The sequence below is a fragment of the Piliocolobus tephrosceles genome, chromosome 1, assembly GCF_002776525.5.
Source record: "Piliocolobus tephrosceles isolate RC106 chromosome 1, ASM277652v3, whole genome shotgun sequence".
NCBI classification, from domain to species: domain Eukaryota; kingdom Metazoa; phylum Chordata; class Mammalia; order Primates; family Cercopithecidae; genus Piliocolobus; species Piliocolobus tephrosceles.
Window position 1 is genome coordinate 94,102,095 of NC_045434.1, and position 20,590 is coordinate 94,122,684.

Sequence of the window (20,590 nt, forward strand, 5' to 3'; positions counted from 1 at the left end):
AATGGGCATGGGCCAGATTTGGTCCACGGGCCATAGTTTGCTGATTCCTGCTCTAGCGGTACGGGCCACATCTAGAATCCAAGCTCAGTCTAAGAGTAGTGCTTCCCAACCTTGCACATCTTGAAGCAGACAGAGAAAATACAGGGCCAAATGATACACCCTGGGGAGGCCACTGGCAGCCAGGCGGATGCAGGCACCAGGCAGAGAACTTGCTGTCTCAGAACACCTGTAACCCCCTCAGAGCCCACTGGTTGAACAGCTCCATGCTAAAGCCAGGAGGAGAAACAGCCCCTGCACTGCACAACTCCAGGAGGCACCACAGGATGGGAGGGGGCTCAAGGATGGCAGCACAGCCTGGGCTAGAAAAGGTTCATTCTCTCCAGTGTGGGCAGTGCCTACACAGGCTGGGTGAGTCCTTGGGGACTGGAAAGGCCCAGGATGGGATGGAGGCACGGAATGACTTCAGGACCCCTCCAGCTCTGATTCCAGGAGTCCTTGCATCAAAAGTGGAGCTTTCTGGAAGATGTTGGAAGAGGACAGTGAACTGGGGCCCAGGCTTTCTAAAGCCACTCTATTTGGGTCCTGGGAGAAGCCTGGACCAGAGAATGCCCACCCTCCCCTCCAGAGCTCCCCTTCCATAGAGCCCCATGCCCAGAGACCCTACTGCAGAGTCTAGGGATGTAGACCCCCATCTACTGTCTGATCCTCTCCACCCCACTGCCCACTACCTGGGTAGAGGTGTTTGATGACAGAGAACAACCCCTACCCCTACCCCCCAGCTCCCACTGCCAATGGCTGCTGAGTTTCCCTGGAGTCTTTCCAGCCCAACTCAACATGGCCCCTAAGGTACCACAATAGATGCTAAAGTTCATCCTTGGTCTCTTGCTCATGAGGGAAGTGGGAGAGGGAAGACATGGAATCTATGAATTGGGGAGGAGCTGGGAATACTGGCCCCATTACCAAGACTGCTCCCCAGCCTAGCTGGAGAGCTTCTGCTCTGCCTGGATATCTATGGAAAACAATGCAGATAAATGCATTGCTCTTCAAATGATCCCCTACCTTTCTTTCTTTCTTTTTTTTTTTTGGTGGTGGTTGCTGTTTTTTAAGATAGGGTCTTGCTCTGTTGTCCAGGCTGGAATGTACAATCACAGCTCACTGCAGCTTCAACCTTCCAGCCTCAGCCTCCCAAGTAGATGAGAATACAGGTGTGTGCCATCACACCCAGATAATTTATTAATAATTTTTTTTTTGTAGATACAGGGTGTCACTATGTGGCTCAGGCTGGTTCAAACTCCTGGGCTCAAGTGATCCTCCTACCTCACCTCCCAAGTAGCTTGGACCATGAGTGTGTACTGCCATGCTCAACTAATTTTTTGACTTTTTTTTTTTTTTTTTTTTTTTTGAGACAGAGTCTCACTCTGTTGCCCACGCTGGAGTGCAGTGGCGTGATCTCGGCTCACTGCAACCTCTGCCTCCCTGATTCAAGCGATTCTCCTGTCTCAGCCTCCTGCATAGCTGGAATTACAGGCACGCGCCATCACACCTGGCTAACTTTTGTATTTTCAGTAGAGACGGGGTTTCACCATGTTGGTCAGGCTGGCCTCAAACTCCTGACCTCGTGATCCGCCCGCCTCAGCCCCTCAAAGTGCTGGGATTACAGGCATAAGCCACTGTGCCCGGCCAATTTTTTGACTTTGTAGAGACAGAGTCTCCTCCTATGTTGCCCAGGATGGTCTTGAACTCCTGGGCTCAAGCAGTCCTCCCGCTTCAGCCTCACAAAGTGCTGGGGTTAGAGGTGTGAGCCACCTGTCCGGCCTCCTCTTCCCCTCCTCCTTGTCCTCAAGGTGCTCCATGGGCCCTGGGCCTCCTACTGGTACCCTGGGACAAGAGCAACACCAGCCCAGCCAGTCCTGAGTGGCCCAGCAGACACCTGGGCCCCAAACACCTCCAGACACCCCATTCCTCACCTGTGACCCAGTGTCTGCCAAGTTCCCATTGCAAAGGCTCCAGCCCAGGGATTTCAGCTTCCCTCCTTCCCGGTGCAATCCAAAGACCGCGCTTTCTAGAGCTACAGTGGTGTGGGCTTTGGCAGGGAAGGTAGGGGAGGGCACACAGAGGGCAAGGGGAGGGGGCTACCAATAGTTGGCTTTTTAAATGGGATTCTCTGGCTTAGCCTTGAAAACTCAATCTAGACTGGTAAATGCAGGAACTACTGGGCTCCTCTGATTTAGAGCATCTACCTTCCCTCTCTCCCCTTTACTATCTCCCTCTCGGCACCTTTAGTTCATAACCAAATTCTTGCTGAGATGTAACCTCTGTCAGCTTATGACCAATACTGCCTCTTCCTCCGAACTGGAAGATAAATCTCTCTTTGTTTTCATGACCCTCAGAAAAGTCACTCTTGTAATCTTTCTAGCACTTATCACCATTGTGAATAACTATGATTCTATGCTTTTATTTAACGCCTGGCTCCTCCATGAGGCTAAAGTTTCATGAGGGCAGGAATCACATCTGTCTTTTTCACTACTCTATCTCCTGTAAGAAGGAGGTCAGGAAATGTCTGTTGAAAAGAAGAAAATACTATTTCATTGTTGTGGCGCTGTGAGAAGTCCTTCTTGCAGTCTAACCTCCAATAGTCTTGCTGCAGTACCAGTTCCTCTCACTCTATCCTCTATGGAGCTAGAACCCTTCCTCTCCCAACGGCCCCTGAAGATTTGGACACCACCCACCCTCCAACCATGCCTGGTATCCTAGTCCTCAACCCTTCCCACCCTCAGGTTGGCTGGTGCAGAGGGTGAGACTCTAAAGTCTTCTAAGGAGCAGCCCTGAGCACATGGAGATGGAGAGGATGGGGTTGCTTAGGCAACTGTCGCCTGGCAACCAGCTCCCTGGCTGATCTCCTACACCGCCCCCCCCCACCCCCGCCTCAAGCTGGGGGAGCTGGGACGAGAGAGGGATCAGGGCTGAGAAGACAGGGAAGCCACAGAGATTCACTGAGCATCGTCTGACAGAGAGAAGTCAGGGTTAAAAAGACCAGGCCCCATCTATCCACACTCCCTATCAAGCTAGCCCAAAGCACTTTTTATAATTCCATGCTTCCCAGGGCCCTTTCCACTGCTGCTCCCACCTCTGTGCCAACACTGCCAGAGGAGGAGATGCCCCTGCCTTAGGCAGTCCTTCCTCCCATCTAACCACAAACCTCTCTACAAAGCAGGCGTAGTGTGTACTGACCTTTTTTCCTTCTGCTCTCCATTCCACATTGCTGCAGGGTCTTTGAAAGCCCAGAGGCAACAACATGAACTCAACCCTGATTTTGGAGGAAGGGGTAGCTGGGGCCTAGGTAGGCACAAAATACCTTAACCTGACCCTATCCAAGGTTTGGAGGCCTATCCTGGCTAAACTTCCCTCCTACCCAATTAGGGAGGTTTTAATGAACACCTGGACCTCCTTAATTAGCCCTCTGCCTAATTACCTAACCAACTGGCAGGAGCCAGAGGCTTGGGCATCTGTTCTCCAGATGTGAGTCTCTCCTCTCCAGTCTCTCCTGGCCCCATTCTTCTCCTGTCTGGTCTACTCCTCCTCTAGGAAGCCCTCGCAGATGATCTGGCCCTTGGCTGCTTCTTTTCTAACCCTCTCTCCTTCACCCTGCCTGGTATCTGGACCCCAGGGCTCAGGAGGACTTGGGCTACCAAACAGATGGGGTTGGTCAGGATGGCCTTCCTGTTCTGATGGCCCCAGGGCCTGCCGAATCCTGACCTCAGGCCACAGCTATGACTCCTCGGGCTGACAGTATCCATGTCACCAAAAGTTCCCCTTCAAAGGCTCTCAAGGCTCTGGCTGCTTGACTCTGATTCACCTGACTCCGTGGATAGGACAAGGGTGGGGCAGGGTGAACCTCGTGGGTGGCAGGGGGCTGGGACAGGCAGAGGCAGGGCCTTCCTGGTAGACATGTGAGAAGCAAAGACGGGGAGGACATTTGGCAATGTCCACCCATATCTGTTCCCATCCTAGTGGTCCCAAGGCTCAAAGAAACCACAGGGCATCTGCTTCCAGAGCTCCCATACCAGCACAGGTCAAAAGGGAGCAGATGCCCAGAGAGGGAAGCAGGCACAGACTTACCAACTATAGAGAAGGGTGGCTGAGGAGAAGACTTCACAAATGGACAGCAGGGAGGATGCAGGACAGGAGGCCCCTCTGACAACACCCTTGACAAGAAGGAGGGCTGAGGGGACCAGGGGGAATCCAGAAGGACCCCACTGATAGCCATTTTTCCAAGCCCAGGTACAGACCCAATTAGAACCTGTGGGTTGTGTTTACATACAAATGAGCTACAAATGATGTGCAAAAGGTACCCTAAAGGAGGACTAGTTTGCAAGGGGCATGGGAGAAGAAACAGGTCCCTGGCTCCCCCAATGCAACACCTCTTGGTACCTGAGCAATATTCAAACCATTCTCGGGTTTCAGAATGATGCTATCTCAGTTCCTGTGTGAAGGTGGCCTGGGGCCAGTGGGGAGAGCGGTGAAGGGGAGAGGTCAGGGCAGCCTCCCTGCAGCTGCAGCAGGGCTGAGCAGAGCTGTCCTTCCCATGGAGCTGCAGGGGAATTCCTTTCCCATGGCCAGCCTCTATCCTCTCTTTCTTGCTCTTGGCAGGGGAGTACCTACCTTCCTTCTCCCCTATACCCTTCCACCCATATCTGTTCCCATCCTAGTGGTCCCAAGGCTCAAAGAAACCACAGGGCATCTGCTTCCAGAGTTCCCATACCAGCACAGGTCAAAAGGGAGCAGATGCCCAGAGAGGCTGAGTGAGCAGCCACGCATCACAGAGCAGTGGGCCTCAACTTGCTCTTCCTCACGGTAAGAAAGGGAGCTCTCATTAGGCGGGCCCTTCATCTCTCCCTCCCAGGCTGCTCCGGGCTGCAGGCTGAGGACTGGAGGGTAAGGCAGGAGGCGCTGGAGACAGCTGTCATCCCTCCTCCCGCCCCTTCCCTGTGGCTGGGCTGCAGGGCATGAAATAAGCAGCAGGCACTGGGGGAGGGGGTGACAATCCAATCCACCTGTCACCCCCACAGTCAGGCGGCCTCAAGCAGCCTGCTCGCTAATGAGGGAGGAGGCGTGGGTGAGGCAGACACAGAAGAGGGTGGCAGAGGGGGGACAGACACACAGACACAGGAAAGATAACAGAGAAAAAGAGGCAGCAAGGCCAGAAGGCATTATGGGGCAGAAGCAGAGACAGACAAGGAGAGGGCTAGAGGAGACGGAGAGGCAGGAGACCCGCAGAGACAAAGACTCAGAGAGAAGCAGGTAGAGAACAAGAGACAGGTTCAACAACGGCTTCCAGGACTGACTCCTGGCCCAGCGCTGGGGGAATAACTCAACAGGACACCACCCCTGCCCTCTGAGAACTTGCAGTCCAGCCAAGAGACAGACAAGGGAGGGGCAGGTCCCACCCAGGGCAAGGGCAGGGAGACGAAAGGGGGCCCTCAGGGGCCTGGACTGGACCCAGACACAGCCCCGGAAGGAGCATCCCAGAGCAGGCAGGCCAGCCCTAAGAGGCAGCAGAAGTGAGGACCGAGGACCAAGGACCACGGCTGCCCAGCTCGATCCCCAGGCCCTGCCTTAATACCCAGTCTACCCCCAGGTTCACAACCTTTCTAGTCATTTCTCTCTCCCAACTTCAGCCCTGGGACCTCTTCCCTAGTGCAGAGACACAGGCTAAGGAGCTCTGGGAGACAGGGTGGCGAGGTGAACCCGGTGATGCCCCCAAACACCCAGGCAAGATGGTCCAGGATCATTCTGTGGTTCACATAGTGAGCTCTTCCTTCACAAAAGAAGTGGGGGGCATTACCCCTCTGAAGTCTGAGCCAAGGCAGGAGCCTCACATTGTCCCTCTCCCCATCCCACACACAGCCCAATTCTCACACCCCCAGCTGCATGGCCTGCTCCCCACGCCCCTGCTCCTGGGCCCCTCTTGGGTCTCCCTCTCATGCTGCATTCTCTCTGCCCCCTCTCTGTCCCCGCCCCCTCCCACAGCGGCCTCTTTTCTTTACCCCAGAAGTGCTTCTAGGGTCTGATCTCAAAGCAGGGCCCCAGCCCCAACCCTTCAAAGTTCTGTCTGGCAGGCTCACTACCCAAATCCCTGGTTCCCACCGTCTTTCCCTCCCTCGGGGACTCCCCTCCCCCAGTCCAGCAGCCTCAGGGCTGGGCAGGGGCTATTTTTAGCCTGGGCACTGAGCTAATTTTAACTCACCGACAGGGGACCTGGGGGCGGGCTGTCGGGCTGTGGGGGCAGGCAGTCCAGGAAAGCTGGGCCTGGGGCAGGGGTGGTCTCAGGCCTCAGGCACCCTAGGAACTCAAGTGGGGGGCAGGCCCTGCAGTCTCAGATTAAGGGACAGGAACTGACTTGCCAAGGGGAGCACCCGGTATGGACAGCAGGGCTGAGCCCTCCCCCTAGCTTCCGCTGGACAACTCTCCTGAGCCCCACCCTAGGCTTCCCGCCCTCTTCTCCCTGGCAAGTCTCCTGGGATGGGGTCATCCTGTTCTCTGCCCAGGAGATGCCTCTCCAGTGAGGGTCTGTCTCCTGAGCCTCCTCCATGTCTTCCCCACCCCAGCTTGTCCTTCCTGTAGTCTAGCTCTCATCCTTCCTGTAGCAGCTGTGAGGCCGTTTGGCTCCCTACAAGGCAGCAGCCTGTCCCCCAGGGTCCAGCACTTCCCACTCCAGCTCTGACCTTCCCCTTATGGCCTCTGGACTGGCTCCTAGGTAACCACCCCACCCCACAAAACAAGCTCCTAGAGCTACCCAGACTGATCTCAGGAAGTATTTGGAGGCAACAGGAGATTGAGTCCCAGTAGAGAAGGGATGGGTGAGGCAGGGGAATGAACAGCTTAGGGAAATATGGGGTCTCTAAGCTGAGATTCTGGATACCTGGGTTCTAGTCCCTGCTCTGGTCTAAAGTGTGATCCTGAGTAAGTCACTGCCTTCTACAGGCTTCACCCCACTGTTCCGTATTATGGGTAGCTGGGTGGACTAGGTACCCAAATGCCCTTCTGGCCCAAACACATGGCTCCTGTGCTCTCTGGGGAAGCCCAAAGGGAAGGGAGGTCAGAATTGTGTAATTCATGGAGAGGAACCAAAGAGATGGCCTGGCTGGGTCTGTCATCCTCCTGCTGGGGAGGAAAGGCAATGAGGGTGCTAGAAGAGAGTCAGGATGGGGCTGGTGAAGGGGCAGGTGTCTTCTAAACAGTAACCCTCCAACAGATGGCCAAGGGTTGACAAAGGCTCTGGTCAGCCAGAACAAGTACCAAGTGGGGCACACAATGCCCTTGTGGCAGAGGCTCAGCCATCCCAATCCCCTCACACACTGGGAATGCCTATCAGACCACCTGCTTGTGGCTACTGAGCAGCAACTCGCCCAAGGTCACTGTTTGGTCCCTGGTGGGACCAGCTCTAGAACCCAAGCCTAAGGCTGTCTTCAGATTCCATCCCAGCAGGCCAAGCTGCAATAACTCACCACCATTCATTTGCATGAGGATTTGCATAGTGTCTCTGACCTTATTCCTTCAGGCTCAACTTCCCATTCCAGGACATGGGTCACCCCCACCCAGGATCCACAGGCACTTGGGGACACCAAGTGGAGTTCTTGGCACCTCAGGCCTTTGTTCCCATCTTTCCCCACCAGAAAGCATTATTGGGTTTATAGTAACCCACAGTGATAGAGTCTAGAGCTCTCAGTCCAACTGGGTCCCCTACTCTTGTCTAGGCAGAGATGGGGGAGGGGTGTGAAATCACGAGGAATAAGTAAGTATGGCCGCTACAGGAGTTTGGTAAGATTCACAGGGTGAAGCGTGGCTCTGTCACTGCCTTGAGGTGTCACAGGAGAAGAATCCCATTCCCCTCTTTAGTGCCAAGGTTGGGGCAGCAGCAGCAGGATGGAGGTGAGCTGTCCTTTACTTCCACTTCTATCTGCATTTCCAAAACCCATCCACAGCGCAGGGTGGGAGGAAATGGCCCAGGACAGCAGGTAGGATAGATAAGACTACAGAAAGAACTTCTCAGGGCTGAGTCATTGGACTCAAAGTAGTCTCTGGGGCTCAAACTTGCTTTGTCAGAAGCCCTCCAACCAAGCATGCGAGGCTGGTGACACGTGGGAGGGCATGGAGGCCCCAGCATTGTATGCCAACCAACGGGAGCTGCAGACAACCAATCTCCTACCTACCTTTAAGTCTGACCTACATTTGTCCAGAGTATCTACACCGCTCCCATATCCTCTGAAACAATGAAGCCCAGCAGTGGTCTCCAATCCTAGGAAGTCCTTCCTGCTATCTAACTGCCGTCCCTCCCACCGCAGCCAATCCTTCCACTATTACCTAACCCACTTTGGTCATCTAGACAAGAGAAATGGACAGGGGCCCTTAGCCATCAGAAGCCCTGACTGAGGAGAGGTGGGGGCCGTTGGGACGGTTAGTGTGTCACCTTCCACCTCCCCAACCCAACTTCCCTCTGGGGTCTCAGGAGACAGAAGTGAAAGTGGCAGCTGGGGCCTTGGGGGCGGATCTGCTTGAGAGCCGTTGGAATGAGCATAATGCCACCAGTGCTGGGTCTGGGCTGCCTGCCATTGCAGCGGGTGGGCTAATGGTTAGACCAGGGGAGGGACTTTCCATGGAAATAAGGACATGGGGTAATGAGGAGTGTGGGCCCCTGGCCAAAGGAAGGGCAGGCTGAAGAGAGAAAAATGGAGAGAGGCAGGCAGCAGACAGTCTCAGAAGGGCATTCTCTTCCTAGGCAGTGTTTGTCCCCTTTCTTAAAGCAGCAAGATCCTTTCTTCTGACCCACAGAACTGAGACAAGGCTGCTCTGGCTGAAGCAGATGAAGGGGTCTGAGCCCTCATTGCTGGGACATGAGAGCAAAGAGAGAGGGGACAGAGTCCAAGGTCTGGGACCTCAGACTGGACAGCACTAATTATGAGGAAAGGGGAGGTGGAGAACATGAAGGGTTCACCTACAACGATGACAGGGGACCCGAAAGAGGCCAATCCAATCAGGGAAAGCAAATCCTCCTAGAGACATCATGACCTCGAGAAGCCACTGAGGATTTAAAGGGGCTGTTCAGGGCAATGGCTGGGTCTCCTTCTAACTCGAAGGACAGTCCTCTAAGCCCCTGGCAGCGGAGGGAGGGCGGGCATCGTGGCTGCGTGGGCCTGCTGAGGCGGCCAGCCAGGCAGCTCTTACAGGATTAGCTTGCTGCTTTCAGGAAAGGTGCCAGGTGAGGCTAAGATGCCCAGCCAGATGGAGGGGGGGCCCAGAGGGAAGGGGGTAGGGAGAGCAGTACCTGCACAAGGCTATGCAGATACATGTCCCCAAATCCGTGCCCCTTACCAATACCTGGCTTCTAACCCTTTCATGAGGATACTGTGCAGGGACCCTTCAGATTTTTGCCAGCAAGGACCTCTGCCTATCAAGTTTTCCCTGCCATTACTATGATCTGCAGTTATCTTTCCTCTGAGGGGAGTCCTGCCTGTTGTCTACTCTTGACTCCCCTGCTACAGTTTACAACCAGGGCCCTACCCCTCAGAACAGGTGAGGGGCTAAGTGGTTCCCCTAACTCCCTGCCCCCTTAGCTCCCCACCCCCAGGCTGACAGGTGGGGGAGACAAGAGGAAGCAGCTGGGCTAGGACACCTGTCCCCACCCAGCCATCCCCGGCCCCAGAGGCCTGCATAAGGAGACTCAGCACAGAGGAGGCAGTGGTGGTGGCTGGAGGAAAGGGGCCCATAGGTTAAGGAAAGAGGTGACAGGAAGGTCTGAAAAACCCACTTCCAGATCATTCCCATCCTCCTAGTCTACCCCAACCATCATCTCTCACCAAATGCACAATACATGCACGCTTTAAGGGGAAAATCTCAAGGTTTGAGATCATCCCTCAAACCCCTTGCTCTATTCCCCTGCCTACACATTACTTGATCCAGCTGGAGTGGAAAGACCCCAGGAAAAGGGACCAAGTCCCCTCTCCTCACTCCAGCCTCCTGCCAACGCATTTCTACTTGAAACTCAGGGATGGGCTCTCTCCGTATTCTTTGTTCTCTCAACCCTCAACCCTAGGTATTTGCTGGTGGGTTGAGGATGAGAGAATCATGAGGGGTAAGCAATCAAGCAGCCAGAGGGATCTGGCAAGACTCGTGGGGCTAAGTGTGGAGGAGGCAGGTTCTCAGACAAGGAGATGGCTGGATGGGGAGGGGAGGGCTGGGCTCAGCTTCCCAAACCATCCCAGGGCCAAACAGAGCCCTAGGCCAGGAGGAACCCTCAAGGCCTCCTCAATCCCTACCCTGGACACCAAAGGCATTGCTTGCCCCCACCCCTGTTTCAGGCAAGTCCTGGGCCAGCCTAAAGCTCAAGGTCTGAGAGAAAAGATGCAACCATCACACTTTTTCTGGCGGAACCTCCTTCCCTTCCCTTCCCATGTGAGGCAGGTAGCACCACTTCCCTTTCACAGGTATGGAAACTCACACAGAGATGAGCAGGGAGTTGCTCAAGGTCACCAGAAATAAGGGGCAGAGGCAGACTGACTGTTGGGCACAGGGCTTCTGCTCACAACCTGGATGGGGGTGGGAGCGAGTCTCCCTCCATCTGGGAGTTCTAGCACATTCCTTCCAGGGCCAACTCCCCAGGTCTGGGCCTGGCAGGCTCATACTGGCCTTGTGTCTGCCTTGAGACAAGCCCAGCCTCTTGTGGTTCAAGCCTTCCCACTCCAGTGTCTTCTCATTGGTCCCATGCGGCAGCTCACAGGGATAGCAGGAGGGGTCTTGGAGTGTCATTTGATCTTGCCCTCAAACCCTTGCTTTGGGGGCTTTCTCCATGACACTCAAGTCAAAGCAATACCTCCCTCACCTTGCCACCAAAGGCTGGTTCTCTGCCCTCTGCTGAGGAATCCTGGTTTTCTCTTCCCTTCAATTTCTCCTCCTCCTCTCAGGCCTCCTTTCCATTGCCCTGTCCTGCAGGGCAGGATCTCTCCTTTAATCTCAGACAAAAGCCCTTTACACCTAATAACTAGGAAAGCTTAAATAAGTCACTTAAATCTCCGAGACTCTGTTTTCCAATCCAAAATAACAGTTTTAGAGAGAAACAGTCTTCTTATGTTCCCATGCTCAGTACGAAGCTTGTCTACACACGAACACAAGAAATGGAAGTTTCCTTCTTCCTTTCTGAGAACCCGTCACCTCTCTCCACTGGGATCTCAAAAGTTTTGGTTTTTGGGCGGGGCACGATGGCTCACACCTGGAGTCCCAGCTACCCAGAAGGCTGAGGTGGGAGGATCGCCTGAATGGGAGGCTGCAGTGAGCCATGATGGCACCACTGCACTCCAGCCTGGACAACAGAGCAAGATCCTGCCTCAAAAAAAAATTAAAAAGTTTTGGTTTTTGGTCTTCAAAGTATACTGGAAAGTTGGGCAAGTGGGGTAATGCTGAGGGTGAAGCTCCTTTGATCAGGGGACCAAAAAAAAAAAAAAAAAAAGCTCCCTCTGTATGGTTTCCTGGTCTGCCCAGCTCCTAGGAGAGTGGCCAGAGCACCTAGCCAGAGGCAACAAGCCAAGGTCAGTGACCAGGCCTAGAGCCCAGAGCCTCCTGGGAGGGTAAGTTTAAATGAGTAAATATGGTCCCGCCTGGGTGTGGCAAGCGACAGGCCAGAGCTTTGGACATGTCCCTCCCCTCCCAGCCTACAGCAGGAAGAAGAGAAGTAAGACAGGCACAAGAGCCTCTCACCCCCTTGGCTATCAGGGTCCTGTGCAGAATCAATGAATGCATTCCCCTGTCTCCACACCAGCCAGGACTAACCAGAAACATAACTTGGCTCTCAGAAAAGAGAGACTTGTAGCCTCGGCCACAGGAAAAGGAAAATGTCAGATGAAGAGGGCCTTGGGGATCACCTAGGCCAAGGACCTACCCCCAAATGCCCGAGGGCTTTGATGTAGCCTTGATGCCTCACAGTGGCCTTGCTCATCAAGGTGAGTGGGGAGGGCAACAGAGACCAGCGACAAACCACCAAAACACCCAGGTGTTAATCACCGAAAGGCGAAACTCTGTACATCTGGAAAGCTGGGGCCCAAGAGGAGTGACCCAGGGACACACGGGCAGTGTGAGGGGCAGAGGCAGGCTGTGCCAGGACCACAGACAGGAGCATGTGAGGGAGGGGTAGGGGGCACGGATGGAAGTCAGCCAAGGCTCCTTGACTCACAAGCCATGCTCTTTATTTTGCAGACAGGGCTCTGCCTGCCCATCTGTGGTCTAACCTTAATCCCTCTTGCTCCAGTCAGCCCTTCTCTCTTCAAAGTTCTTGCTATGCCCTTCGCCTTCTTGCCTCCGGTCCCCTCAAACCCATCCCAACTCTCCAATCCTTTAATCATCTTTGCCATTCACTACCCCCCACCTCCCGCAGTGCAGCAGCTGCTCTGTGGGTGTCTATATACCAGTGTGTATGCGTTGCACACCTTCCTGCATGTGTACCACTAAATGCTGTGGACCGCACTGGGCATGCCTGTCTACATGAGACCCCTATCTAGTTCCCACTACTAGGAGAAGGGGCCTAATGGCTAGTTCTCCCACAGTTCCAGGACAAATGCCTCAGAATACTTTCAGCCACAAGCAGGGAAAGGAAAAAGAAAATAAATATTCCAAGATCCAAACAGCACCGACCCCGCCAGGCCAAAGGTCAAGGCCTTTCGGGAGAGCCACTGGAAAAGAAAGCGCTTTGAGTTCCCCTCCTTTTCTATGCCAAATTAAAGCCATCTCTTTCTCCCCAGCTTCCCCACTGGGAAGTTCTTCTTGAAGTCTAAGCTCCATCCTACCTCCATCCTGCTACAGAGAGATTATATGTGATATATCCATGTGATCATGGATAGACGAGTGACATCAACCACAATACAGTCAGCCGTCCAGCTTCTAGAACACAGCTTCTAGTACCTAACCGCCCCTCCCTCCATGAGTAAGTCACCAAACTGGGACAGAAGGACAGACAGTTGGCCGGACTCCGGCCCCATGACTGGCTCATAAAAGCCACCAGCGATTACAGTGATGCTGAGGTTGTGCCGGCCTGCCACCATTTCCTCCTTCCCTATAAAAGAGAGATAGTTGCCTTAAACCAGCTGGCCTGAGAGAGTCTCGAGAGTCCCAGCCATGGTCCCGCCGGATGGGGAGAATCCCACCACCACAGTGCCGGGAGACTGAGAACCCAACCCTTGATGACAGGTTCCAAGCTCACATCGGATCCTCATACCCACTTACAGAACCTGATGAACACCAACCATGTGTCCAAGAGGTCAAGGCCTGTATTAAGTCAAGGCCCTCCTCTTTTCCAGTAAGGCCACCACCCTCTGGACTAGAGGAGCAAAAAAACAGGGGGCCTGGCTCAGATACAACTAGGGAAATGTTGGGCCCACCCATCAGATCCTGGACTTCCCTTGTCCCCATAGAGGTACTCAGGTGTGTGGCAAAGTGTGCAACCAAGGGCCCACACCAGGCCGGCAAAAGCACTGAGATTCTGGATCCAGTGCCAACCAGGGAGAGCAGGGGGCCCAGCTGGCCAGGAAGAGAAGGTTGACAAAACGGGCAGAGGTCCAGGCCTCTCTGGGGGTATAAGAGCAAGGGACGACCACAGCAGAGGGACCCTTTGAGGGCACAGTAGAGGAGAAGGGTCGGAGGGGCTGGGCCATAATCAATGAGGGCCTATCCCCAAGGCTTCCTCAGGGGCCAAGATACCTCCCACCCCAATCTTCCTTATTGCTGCTCCTTTAGCGCCCCCCAACCTGAAGAGTCTCCCTCTGCCTTCTCTTCCCCATCACATCTCCCAGGAAAGATTGGAAAAAAAAAAAAAAAAAAAACCCTGCTACAGAGAGATTATATAACAGCAGCCAGAAAGACTATCATATCTCCCAGCCTATGAGGAGAACCAGGAGCCAAGGGGGCAGAGCCAGGATGCCCAGGCCCTCCAGCCCAGGGGCACCAAGTGCAGAGTGGAGTGGACACGGACAGCACCTGCCACCCCTCCAAGTCCTCCACCACTCTCTCAGGCATTGAGTACAGCAGACAGAAGCTCTAGCCAATTCCCCACGCCCATCCCCCAACATAAGGATCATGACGCTCTCTGGGTCCTGCTTCTCCCCTTGGACTGGGGCTTCCATGAACACGGACTGTATGTCTCCCTTCCTAGAATCCCTCCCTACTATGAAGTTGTGCCTAAACAAGTGGAAAGACGAAAGCTCTTACACAGATTTGCTGTGTGATCTCAGGTAAAAAACTCAACCTTTTTGGTCCCTACAGGAGTGAGTAAAAGCTCCTCTCTTCCCCCTTCCCTCCAGAGAGACCAGAGACCCCTCCCTTTACAAATGTACATGCACACACATACATATACACACATATGCAAACATACAGGGTGTGTTGGCGGGGGCAGGGGAGTTACAACAAAGAGAATATAACCACTGAGACCCAAGGGCCCAAATGCCTATGCTGGGGCAAGTGGGGAAGGAGTTCCATATAAGCTCCAGTGTCCCCCAATCACCCCATATAAATAGGTCCTCAGCCACTCCCACAATAGTCCTACCCCACCCCCATCTCCTGCCCAACACACTGGGAAACCACAGGAAGGAAATTCATTCCCAGGCAGGGCCGTGGGAGCTGGGAGAGCCAGACTAAGTCCTGGGGCGGGTGTGACCCCGTGGCCACAAGCGGTGGACATCTGTGAACACTGACATGTGCCTTTTCGGTGCTCTCCTCAGCTACTGAGACCTTCCTGTTGGGGTTGGGAGAGGAGTGGGAGGTGGACAGCTCCCAAACGCCAAAACACCCAATCTCAGGCTGACCTGCACTCTCCCTCCTATCTCCAGGCCAGAGCAGCCCAAGGTCACCGCCCCAGACGGCAAACTTCCCATAGTCTAGGCTGGACCCTGAATTGCTGCGGAGACCCACTGAAGGGATAGGAGGAGGAGTGGATAAGCGCCACCCCCACCCCAAAGCAAAGAAACCAGGACTCTGAGGAAAACTCGAATGGGGGTTAGGCACAGCAAAGAGGGACACAGGATCTCCCCAAGCCCGCGATACCCTCCCCCAATCCATCAACAGTGCACCAAGTAAGGGGAGGCAGAGGGAGGCTCCCACTCAGAAGGGCAAACCTGGGATAACCCAGTCGGTGGCTCCTAGAGTGCCTTCCTTTCGGGGGAGCCCCCAGAAGGCTGCTGAGAGGACAGCGTGACTCACTAGGGGAGGGGGCCCCTTTCCCCCATCCCCCTAAGACCCAAACCTGGTAGGAAGGAGGCTGGCATTGGAGTGGGGGACTAAATGCATTTTGGTCTCCTTGGCCCACCCTCCCAAAAGCCCCCCCAAACTCCCTAAACCCCCACTCGCAGCCCAGCTCCGCCTGCCATAGGTGGAGAGAGGGACTAGAGAACTCTTGCCCAGATGTTGAACAGCTGCAAACTTCTGGCCAGGGAGTTCTCCAGCTGGGGCTGCTGACAAACCACATCAGGGGTCTCGGAAGCGGGGCTAGGAGGTCCCAAGGAAGGGTCCTGCGTGCCCACCTCGTGGCGACTCCGCGTCCCAACTCCACAGGCACCCGGCAAACACCGGCCCCGGAGACACACACACTCACACACCCCAACCCACCACCCCGGTGTCATCTGAACAACATCCCCCCTCCCTCCCCCGCTTCCCAAACAGCTGCGGCTCCCCCCGCCTCCACCCTCCCGCCGCCCTCCCAGGCCCCCTTCTGCACCATTTCGGGCCAAGGAGGAGGGAACAGGCGGCGAGAGGAGGGAGAGGGAGGGAGGGCCGGCTGTTAAAATGTCAGTCGCTCCCGGCTGTCACCGGAGACCCCCTTGGAGGATGGCGCCCCGTCCCAGACCGCTCGGAGGCCGTCGTAAACCCCCTAGGCGAACAAGCGGGCGCACCCCCAATCCGCCCGTCCCCACCCCGTACTCCCAACACCCAAGGGAATTGCAGCCCACTCCACTTGTCCCCCACGGCAGACTCCCTGACACAAACAGTCCCCTAGGTAATCCCCGCCAACGCCACACGAAAACACGGCCCGCTTCGCGAGTTCCTCCCGGCCCGGGGGCTGCCCAATCCCACCCCTCAGGGGGACGGTCTAGACCACCCTCCACCCCAACTCCTGGACCGGGTGGGGGAGGGGGCCTCTTAAAGTGGCAGGCGCATTATTTTTCTTTACTCACCAGCCCGCCTGGGGGAACGGTGTTGTCACGGCAAAGAGCGGGTAGCCCTCGCCCCTGGTCCAGGGGATCTTCAACACCAGGAAGCCGCAGCTCCGAGCGGGGGGAATAATAAATGAGGCCGGCGTCCGCGCGGGCCCTGGGCGGCGCCGTGGGGCCTGGGCCCCCGTCGTGGGCGCGGGGGCCAGCAGGCGGGCGGCGGGCAAGCAGGGAACCGGGGCCGAGCGCCCGAGCCGCCTCGGCTGTTGTTGATATTTTGCTTCCTTCCTCCTTTCGGGCTCCAAAGGTAACTCCTCCAGCCCCCGGGAGTCGAGGCCGACGTAGGCACAGCTCAGCCTAGCTTGAGGGGTGGGGAGAACGGGGTGACGGACAGGTGTGGGGGCCAATGGGAGGCACGTATGGGGGTTGCGGGGCGGAGTCGGGGCTGGGGCGGTCCCGAGGACGTGGCCCCGCCCCTCGCTTCCCCAGGGCTGGCCGGGCCGGGCCGAGTCGGGTCGGCCCCCGCCCTACCGCCCTCTCAAGCTAGGCTGTGGCGCCGGGAGCGGCGGATCCCTCCGCTTGCCGGGAGGGAGGGAGGAAGGGACGAAGCGAGGCAAAGTAGGAAAGCGAGACCCAGAGGCCTTTAAAGGGATCGGTCCGATCCCACGGTGCCCCTCGGAGCACGCCGGCCGCCCGCTCGCTTGGCGCTGGTGCCACCGCGTGCTCCAGGAGGTCCTTTCCGGGGAGGCCGTGCGAGCTGCACGCACACTCTCAACACGCGCCACCTCGGGACCTCCTCCCGGCCCCGGGCCCCGGGAGAGTTGGGAGGTGGGAGTCTAAGTAGATAAATTAAGGGGAGACTGGAAGTGGTGAAAAGCTCCCATCTCCCCCACTTGGTGTGTGACAAAGCCCCACTTAAGGGCGACATTCTTGGGGGTGTGGAGGTTACCTAGGGAGCTCAGTTGCTCCCTCTACCTGTGACAGGCCCCCTCCCGTCCCAGGGCCCGGCTCGGCAGACGCCCAGCAATTTAAAGCGACAGCTCATAGTTCTTGGGTGACCTAATCTCCAGTGCTTGCGGGGCCCCACAGCACTTAACTGCCAAGGGGGCAATTTAAAGGGGCGGGACCCTAATTCCTCCCCACCTCCCGCCGCACAGTAAACACCCAGAGATATCTTATTAAAGGAGCAGTAGTAGCTCTTCAATTTTTTTTTATTTTCAAATTCCTGGTTGCTCCAGGGTGTGGTGAATCTTTACGTGCCCTACAACAGGAGTGTGGGTGCCATGCCTACTGGACAACTGACCCGTCCTCTTCAGTATCCGTGTTACTTCCAAGTCCTGCTGCTTTGTCCCAGGAGCGTAAGGAAATGATGGCATCTGGCTTAGATCTCAAAGAACCTTGCAGAACAGAAGGGCACTCAGTTTTTCCAAACCCCCGCTTTTTTTTTTTTTTTTTTTTTTTTTGAGACGGAGTCTTGTTCTGTCGCCCAGGCTAGAGTGCAGTGGCGCGATCTTGGCTCACTGCAACTTCCGCCTCCCAGGTTCAAGCTATTCTCCTGCCTCGCCTCCTGCCTCCCGAGTAGCTGGGACGACAGGCGCATGCCGCCACTCCCGGCTAATTTTTTGTATTTTAGTGGAGACGGGATTTCACCGTGTTGCCCAGGCTAGTCTCGAACTCCTGAGCTCAGGCAATCCGCCCGCCTCGGCCTCCCAAAGTGCTAGGATTACAGGCGTGAGCCACCGCGCCCAGACACACACCCTGATTTCTATCTGGCTGGATCTGATTTACCGGACAATGACTTCAATATATAGAGAAAGTGGTTAGAAATGTCAGCTTTGCAGTCAAGCTGCCGTGGTTCAGATCCTCACTCCACCATTCATTAACTGTGAACACAGGCACATTATTTAACTTCCCCCTACCTCATGGTCCTCATGGGTAGACAAGAGATGGTGATAATAGTAGCTAACTCAGAAATTTAGTGTGAAGATTAAATTAGTTCTTCTAAGCAGAATGCTTAGCACAATGTCTTATACTGTATAATAACACAAACCAGACCGTTGGGCCAAGGGCTGGTCTGCAAAGAACCCTCTAGGCCTCCATTGGCCCATGCAAGCCTCAAAGGAGATGAGTTCAGTGGACTTGCTCTGCAAACAGGTTGGAGACTTATCTTGTGTGTCCTAAGACAGGAAGCCAGCAAGCTCCTATTTCCTTGGCCTCAGTTTCCAACCCTTCTACCTGACCCCCGTTTCAGGAAACAGTGTCCCACCGTGTCCCCAAATATAGCTTCTCAGTTCCTCATTGGGTCTGGGAGGCTAGGCCCCCAACACCAGAAGATGTGAGTTACCCCTGCCAGGCAGGGCTAGTTTGCCCAAAAGACTTCAGGGTAGGCAGGGGGAGCCCATCTGCCTCTTCCCCCAAGGGCAGAGAAGAACAGAGCCTTGTGCCAGGCTTGAGGCTATGGCAGTAGCAGGATGGGAAAGTGCCAACCCCCCTCAAGTGGGGAACCTCCCCTCACTTGTGGCCTCTATTTTTAGTGCTTCCCTAGGCTTTAGCTGGAGAAACCGTTTAGTCATCAGGGTGTTTATTTTCCGGCTGTTTCCGACGTCGGGAAAGCAGAATGTTGAGACTGAAGAGATCCAAGGCTGCTGGAAAAGACTTCTTAGGATCAGGCCTGGGAATTCAGCCTTCAGACCTCTGGGTCCCAGATCACAGAAAAAAAGAAAAGAAAGAAAGAAAGAAAAGAAAGTGGGCAGGGGTCAGCCAAGCCCCCAGGAGACCAAGAGAGCTGGGTTCTCAGCCACCTTCAGTTTCGAGGCTCTCCAAGTTGAAGAACCCTCTGGCTCCAGCTCTACTTGAAGGAGTCTCTCCAAAAACTAACCAACACCAGAACAAATTCTTTCCCAGGGCCGATTCCCAGAAACCCCCTCCCCAACATCCTTTATATCCGCGTGGTGAGCCTCCCGCCAACCACAGTTCCAGCCAATCTCAAGCCTGAGGTAGGCTTGCCAGGGCTGTGATTGGCTGATTGATCCTCCCAGTCTTGGAATGTTGGGTCCTTAACAAAGGAATGAGGAAGGAAGGTGAGTCACCTGGGGAGGGTTTTAAACGGCCAGGAGCAGGAGGGAAAAGGGAAAGGAGGGGAGAGCTCAGTGGGTGAGATGCAGTGTGCTGGACCCCCAAGATGCTGACAAAATTCCCTAGAGAACAGAGTAGGAAAGGCAGACACTACAACTGGGGTATAATTTAGAATACAGAGAAAACCAAATGAGTGAGCAAAAGTAACAAACATAGGGCCTTAATACCCATGGAGGGGTAAGAAAGGGTTTGGGAGTAATGTTGCTGGAAGTTAGATTGAAATAAGGACTTCCTCAAAGTGTCTCGCTAAATCTTTTTCTTCTGGCCCCTGGATTTCCCATTCCAGAATCCCCTGGGTAGGGTATACCTGAGCGAGTTCAGATGCCTAGGTCTCATTTTTCCTTCTCCCACTCTGGCTACCCATCCATTTTTCCTAGAGAAAAGTTACCTAATAGGCCAAAGCTGCTATAAAATCCTTTAGGAATCAAACACTTACATGCTCACTGAAGTCTTTTAAAAGTGTGTGTAAACTCCTCTCCACCATATCATCTTCGTAAGTTTGTATGACAGAGGGACATAGACAACTCTTTTTGTTCACCCCTTCCCAAGCATCCCTAATCCAACTTAAATTTGTAAAAGTCTTCCTCATCCTCGTGCCCCAAGGGCCGTTTCTCTGCCTGCCTATCCCGTAGCCCTGGGAAGCCTTTACTGCTGGTCCAGCCTCTAATCTGTCTGGCACCTTGGTTGGCCCCCTCTCACCTTCCCTGCAGCCATCTGGACAATCTCCAGTCCCCTATGTCCATCCACCTCATCCCTTCCATTGAGCTGATCATTTTTCCCCCAGTTTTCAAGTGATCCCAGCAGTCCCTACATCTGCCACCTTGTCTTGTGAGAGGAAAGGCCATCAGCAGGTGTACAGCAGTTCTGTGTATACATGCTCTGTGTGGACTTGGGTATTATTCTGCACCTGCTTATATAGTGCACTCTGCTCTGTGTATCTGCCTCCTCTGTACACACTCCTTACCAGATCCTGGGCCCCTTGAGGGCAGCAATCTAACTCGACTTTGAGTCTTTTGGGCCTTGCAGGACCTGGCATAGAATGCACTCAGCAAATGTGTTAACATGAATCTGTATATGTGTGTGTATGTGTGTGCAGCTATGTATCTGAGTTCAGATTATAAAACCGTTTATTGAACACCTCATTTGTCCATTGAAAACTGTGCTAGCCTGAGGATGGGGCTGTGGTCTGGCCTGTCCCACCACTCCGCACAAGTCCCACTTAAGTTTAGGCCAGAGTTGGGGGGAAAGGGCAGTCAGGCAGAGAGGTGTCA

The 20,590-nt window shown here is 54.8% G+C and overlaps 1 protein-coding gene across 3 annotated transcripts in view; it reads right to left on the reverse strand.

Moving 5' to 3' along the window:
* MEF2D (myocyte enhancer factor 2D) overlaps positions 1 to 16,562 on the reverse strand; it is a 35,828-nt gene extending 19,266 nt beyond the window's left edge. For all 3 annotated transcript variants that reach the window (XM_023214060.1, XM_023214059.1, XM_023214058.1), the window contains exon 1: positions 16,209 to 16,562. The gene's annotated coding sequence lies outside the window, so the exon portion shown is untranslated. The remainder of the gene's footprint in view (positions 1 to 16,208) is intronic.
* Between the last annotated feature and the right edge of the window lie 4,028 nt (positions 16,563 to 20,590).